Below are 6660 nucleotides of genomic sequence, written 5' to 3' on the forward strand. Positions count from 1 at the left end.
ACATCAAGTGTAATTTGAACTCATCTCATATATATATATATATATATACTAGTCGCTAACCCGTGCAATGCACGGGAAAGCTATTAATAACTTAATATGAAAAAAAAAAAATATATATATATATATATATATATCATGGTATAAATTATATACCAAACCAATAAAATCTATCACTTACAAAGTAATAAAATCTATCACATACAATGAGAAATCATGAGATCATATTTAGAAAATATATAACTGATATAAGTACACTCCAATACAATTAATTACACGAATATAGTTAATTCCATACTCATTCAATCAAATATCTTTCATAAATTACATTAATCGTTCTTGATGTCCAAGATGTATCTAAATTCTAACATTGTTAGTAAACAAAGATGCTAGACCTCAATGGGATTAAAAAGGCAACATAATGCCAATTTACACAATTTCTGAAATCATTATTTCCACTATTGAGAGAGAGAGAGAGAGAGAGAGAGAGAGGTGACTGTTGTGTTGCATCTCTTAAGAAGAATCTACCCTGTACATTTTTTTTATATGTAATTGACAAATAACAAAATAGATGTACCACATTTAGAGTATGCACATTTCTGAGATTAAAAGTAAAGGAAAATAAGAAAATGAACCCACCTAAAGTTTTTTGCTCTCCCTCTCGATATTGACTTTTCCAACATCTTCCAAAATCAAATTTATGTACTCCTCCCTGTAAGGCATAAAAATTAATATTTGACCAAATTTACATGTATTTTAAAAACAGGTACATGGAAACAAAATACAATTAGTGAAAACAGAAAATGCTCTAAACCACAAACTATATTTTTGAAACCGGTTTGAATTTCAAATGAGTAATTACAAAAGCATCAGTATGTAGCTTTTCAATTTTACCTTCATGACTCTTTTACAATTTTTTGCTATATATATAACCAAACTTAGTCATTGATAACATATCATTGATATACGGTTTACTAAATACTCTTCTTAATAGGAATTGTTAGTCATGTCATCTAGCTAAAACTTCCATTTAAATTATCATCTCCAATCACCCTTTGAAATCTCATGGTTGCCTTTGCTTCTTGCCTAGTAGGATAGCACAAATTTATTATCCCACCTGCATCCATATTAAGACACATAGTAAACAAAAGCAAACATACAAAACACATAATCTTTCATGTAGTTGTTTAATTTCTCTAAACAAATGCCAAGTTAATGTTAATGTCTCAAATTCAATTAGTAAACACTATGATACACACCTATTCCAAACTTAAACACGCAACCAATTCTACCAATACATGTAACCTTGCATAACTCAAGTTTGTGTCCATAACTCTCAACTTTCTTGGCCCTAAAACCCATCCCAACAATTTGCATTAAACAATCACCGCCCAGAAAAATTATCTATTATTATTAGCAAAATTTTCCCATAATTTCTATCTAAAAAATGCTTCCACCATTACCATGTATTTCCAAATAAGTTCTCACGCAACTTGTAGGCTTATTAATCAGTAATTAGCTATCTGCATATATCATAGAATACTTTCAACCTAGCAACAATGATAACACAAATCGTAAGAAATCCTACCTAATTATGCTGCTATTTGAGGGAGTACAAATAAACATAGATCTTGTGTGACTTCCATGGAGAACTTCTCTGCTAGAGTGCTAGCATTCTTCAAAATGGGCTTCCAAATTCTTAGATGTGTCTGTAACATGAACATTACTCTAAATAGGTGAGTAAACAAAGCATCATAAACAATAAACTATACGCAAAGTACATACGATATAGAAAACTAACCATGGCATCGAGATTGACCTCAATCCTAAATTCGAATCTGCCACAAACATCACTACCAGTTATTTTTCACAACAAAAGTTTCAAATTGAAAGCTTTAAAGGTCCAATGGAAGAACAAATTTTTTCAATTTTTTATTTATTATAAAAAAGAAGAATGCAGTGCCAATTTAACAGGATATATCACTACTTGTAATTTGGAAAGCAAAAAATAACAAATTATAGTCTAACTCATTTATCTAAAAATTTTCAAACACATGCTAACAAATAGATATTGATATAAAATATTCACCTTGTAACAAAACTTAATAAGTCTCAAACACACATCTTTAATAGCTTTAAATGAATTTGTCATAATTGTATTTAAGCTATGGCTCAAGCAATAAGAGGCAGCAAATATGATTCCATAAAAAACTATTCTCTTCTTGTCTAATAATGTTTAGGAAGGCTGTCGCCTTGAATTCAACTAAATTCTCTCAATTTCATCAGTCACAGCACAGACCATGTTGGCATGAAAAGAAACAAAAAATAATCCAAAAAACAATAGAGGACTTTCACAGAACTGACATAAATTTTTTACCAAGCATAAATCAACTGCACTCAAATTTCATAGAGTACGAAATGTAAATATTTTGTACTCTAAATGACACAATGGATTCTGCATAGTGACCTTGCCTAATCATATCAAAATATGCCTCAAGGATCCAAAAGCCAAGACAATATTTAAATTTAAAACTTTCACACTTGACCATAACACTGCTTGCCTTATAAATCAATTTGCTTTATTCAAATGAAAATCCCAAGTTAACATAAAGCACAATCTCATAGTTGTTTGATTTTAAAAACATTTTTTCTATTGCAATGATCATTATAACTTATTCAACAGATTTTAACACCTTTAAATTTAAAGCAACAAAATTAAACAACAATTAATTTGCATTTTTCAAATGACTACACTACAACATTCAAGCTTTAACTACAGAACGGTGATCAAGGATAAACCATCTAAATCTAAGAAACAAAGCAAAAACCATTAAAAAAAAAAAAACACTAAAACACATAGGTCTGCCACCATACCCTAACCCAAATTCCTTTATCAACACAAAATCCTCCCATCTAAGCATGCTCACCATCAAAGAGTCCCACACATTTGAGGGAGACTATCAAACCAACACCCAAAAACCCTTTCAATTATATTTCCACCTTTTTTGCTTCTTGGTGTTGTAGATGTCTTCTATCATGCTCTGCTTTTCTCAGAATTCAACCTTAATTAAAACCAATAACCAAAATAACTAAATTAAAAAAATTAACCCAAAATAACAAAACCTAAATAACATTTAACACAAATTTTTGTTGTTAACATCTTCTGTCAATAGGTCTCCCTGGCGGCCAATAATAGAAATTAATAAAACCCACTACGGGCTCCAAACCCATCAATCTAAGCTAATCATTCAAAACAAACACTCCCAAACGAAACCCTAAATCATATTTAACAACCAAAAACGAAACCCTAAATCATATTTAACATCCCAAATTATAGAACAAAATAAAAACTTACCGGTAATGTTTGCGGAGAGAATCTGGTCAGATGGTAAAGTCTCAAAATCAAAAACTTTCTGCCACTAAAGGAGTGGGTGGCTGGCGCCTGCGGACTATAGTTTAGGGGTTTGAAGGTAGAGAAGGGACAAAGATTGGAGGCAGGGGAACGTGTATGTAGAGAGAGGCATGGAGGAAATTGTGCGTTTGAAGATGGAGATGGGACTGTGTGAAGAAGAAGAGAGGGAGTTTGATGAGTTTGCGTTACTGTGTTTGCGTTTAAGGGGGAGAGAGTTTTTTTTTTTCATCGGGTTTTGGTTTTGGGGAGAATGAAATTTTTGGTTTTAGCCTCTTTTTACGCTTTGAGCTTTGTTTTTTAAGGGCTGAAAATTTTGGGTTTTGTTTTTTTCCTTTTTGATAATGCCAGTTTTTTTTTTTAGTCTTAAAAAGTTTTTTTTTTTTTTTAATATTGTGCTGACGAAATTTTTGGTTTTAGCCTCTTTTTACGCTTTGAGCTTTGTTTTTTAAGGGCTGAAATTTTTGGGTGTTTTTTTTTTTCCTTTTTGATAATGCCGGTTTGAAATTTTGGTGTTTTTTTTTCCTTTTTGATAATGCCGGTTTTTTTTGTCTTAAAAAGTTTTTTTTTTCCTTTTTGATAATGCTTTGAAATTTTTGTTTTTTTTTTTTTTTCCTTTTGAAGTGGTTTGAAATTTTTGGGTGTTTTTTTTTTTTCCTTTTTGATAATGTCGGTTTTTTTTTAGTCTTAAAAAGTTTTTTTTTTTTTTTTTGAATGCCGATTTGAAATTTTTGGGTGTTTTTTTTTTTTTTTTTTTTCCGGTTTTTTTTTTTTTTTTTTTTTTTTTTTTTTTTTTTAAATATTGTGCTGATGTGGAAAATTGTGGGAACTTTAAAGGTTTTTTTATTATATATATATAGATTACTTTTTACCTTAATAGTATTACTATATATTATATATATATATTTTGAGGAGTCAAGTTATAACATTTAATGATTTAAAAAAAAAAAAACCGTTAGATCTCTTAGAAATCTACGGTGTAAAAATGTGTAACCTTATAAGAGTTACACCAGGTGTAACTTAAACCAATCTTTTTTTTTTTTTTTTTTTTTTTTTTTTTTTTTTTTTTTTTATAGCAAAAACTTGAACACATCTCTTAAAAGTATTATTATATATATGATAACGTGGTACCTGGAGGCTAATGGAATCCATGAATGTAAAAAGTCGGTGAGTCATGTGAAACCCTAAGGCCGTACTAGGGTTTGACGATGAGAACATCTTCAATTTGCGTTGACTCTCTTTCTTAGTCAGCACACTTGCTTTGGTGGATCCAGGTTTAACATAACATAGATTGAGGAACAATGTGATTATAAACTAAATTAGATTTTTGACAGGACGGAACTAGGAATCGAAGTTAAGGGGGGCAAATATAATTTTTTTGGGCGTATTTTCTAAAATTTTAAATATATACCTACTATTTAATATTTTAAAAAATTTTGGGGGGATGGGGAGGGGGCACAGCCCCCCTCGGCCTGTACGTAGTTCCATCTCTGATTTTTGATGTGTAATTGTGTATTTATTAATTAAATACTATTTTATGATTAAAAAATTAAGAAAAAAAAAAAAAACAAGTGTTGTATTTTTTTAATTAAAAATATTACTAGTTCAATTGAGAAAATAAAATGAGGATCAATTCAGAGTCCAATCGATTAAATAGACTAATAGGTTTTTATTTTGGGCTTCAATTTGATACAATGTCTAAAGGTCTTCATCCACAGGATTAGTAGGCCGAACCTAGAAGTGGGCTTTAAATGAGCTTCACTTGGGCCTAATTGTAGCACACTAGATTATTTTGATATATCACCAAGAAAATGGGTTATATTCATTAATTTTATGTCTAAAGAATTTTCCAAATTCATTGTTGTACACTCAAGAAAAAAATCACCAAATAATCTCAATCTAATTTTTTGTGCTTTAGATTTGTGGAGTGATGAATGTTGATTGGTATTTACGATCCGGCTAATGGGTGCTTTTAGAGAATTTGTTAATGAACAATTTAAAAAAAAATTGATATTATTTTTATAGGAAATATAAAAAAGTGTCAAAAAAATTCGTAACTTTTTTTTCCATTTCTTACGAAAAAATTACAAACCAACATGATAATAAATGTGATTGTTGTCATTTTAGTTATATCATAAATTTTTTTTTTTTTTTTGAGAAACATATCATAAATTAGTTAATAATTCATGCAATGCATTGGAAATTTTTAGTATAATCTAAATATGAAATTTGGTAATTCATAAAAATGAAAATTTGATAATTATGATATTTATTATCAAAAAATTATTTTAATTGTTTTTGCTTATAAAATTATATAATCTAGCGTTAGACATTTTTTATGATTGCATTTGTATATTTAACTATATAATTTACCTTCTCAAAAAATTAAAAAAAAAATTTACCATATAAAGAAAATATGATGTTTCATGATTTTAATGGATGGATTAAATGTAGAATATTTTAAAATCAATTAAAAAATATATAGAATATTGTAAACATTCATCTTATTTATATATATATATATATATATATATATATATATATTTATATAAAAGATGAATGTTAGAAACTTTGAATTGTTTTTTTTATGATTAATGACACATCAATTTGTAAGGTTTATATAGTAAAATTTGTAAAATCTTTAGTTTCACTCTATTGATAATATATCAAATTTTCAACTTTGGTGGTTCACACTATTTCTTTTCTAGAATGGTTGTACTTTTAATTATTCTTTTAGTCTCTCTTGCAATTATGAAGTAGACATTTCAGTCATAAATATTGTCAAAACTAGATTTTGTAATAAAATAAAAGATAACTTCCTAGTGGATTATTTGATAATTTTCACAAAATTTCACAAAATCAATCATGGATGATTTTTACGAATTAAAAAAATGTCGAGTTTCACGTGTTCATGACAAATCATTACTATATCTTGCCTCCCTCAGTGATGAGCATTGGAGAGATGCATAAAATCTCAAGTAGGAGGACAACAATAACGGCAATATAATGGAAGTGGGTATGCCTTTGTTGTTCGAATGTGGTTATTCGCATGTTCAACACATAAACCCGTTAAGCACCTCATTAGATCGGATCAAATCGATTAGATTCATAGGTTGGTCTGTTGTTAAAATTAGATTTCACTAGTCTAGGTTTTCTTTCCCTTCAGACTCGGGTGAGGCTGGTAGGACGGTGTGTTGCTGTGAGGGTAAGTGTTTTCCGTTTCGTTTGGTTGTGTTTTCGTGTACTGTGGGGTT

General features: G+C 29.1%; 1 long non-coding RNA gene across 1 annotated transcript; it reads right to left on the bottom strand.

The window, feature by feature from the left end:
• Nucleotides 1–260: 260 nt before the first annotated feature.
• Nucleotides 261–3640, bottom strand: LOC115988760. Its single transcript, XR_004091636.1, has 5 exons — nucleotides 3353–3640; nucleotides 1799–1835; nucleotides 1586–1706; nucleotides 637–709; nucleotides 261–526 (listed from the first exon to the last, which is right to left on the bottom strand). It is a non-coding gene; the product is annotated as an uncharacterized LOC115988760 (long non-coding RNA).
• Nucleotides 3641–6660: the final 3020 nt, after the last annotated feature.

The sequence above is a fragment of the Quercus lobata genome, chromosome 5 (assembly GCF_001633185.2).
Source record: "Quercus lobata isolate SW786 chromosome 5, ValleyOak3.0 Primary Assembly, whole genome shotgun sequence".
Classification (NCBI taxonomy): Eukaryota; Viridiplantae; Streptophyta; class Magnoliopsida; order Fagales; family Fagaceae; genus Quercus; species Quercus lobata.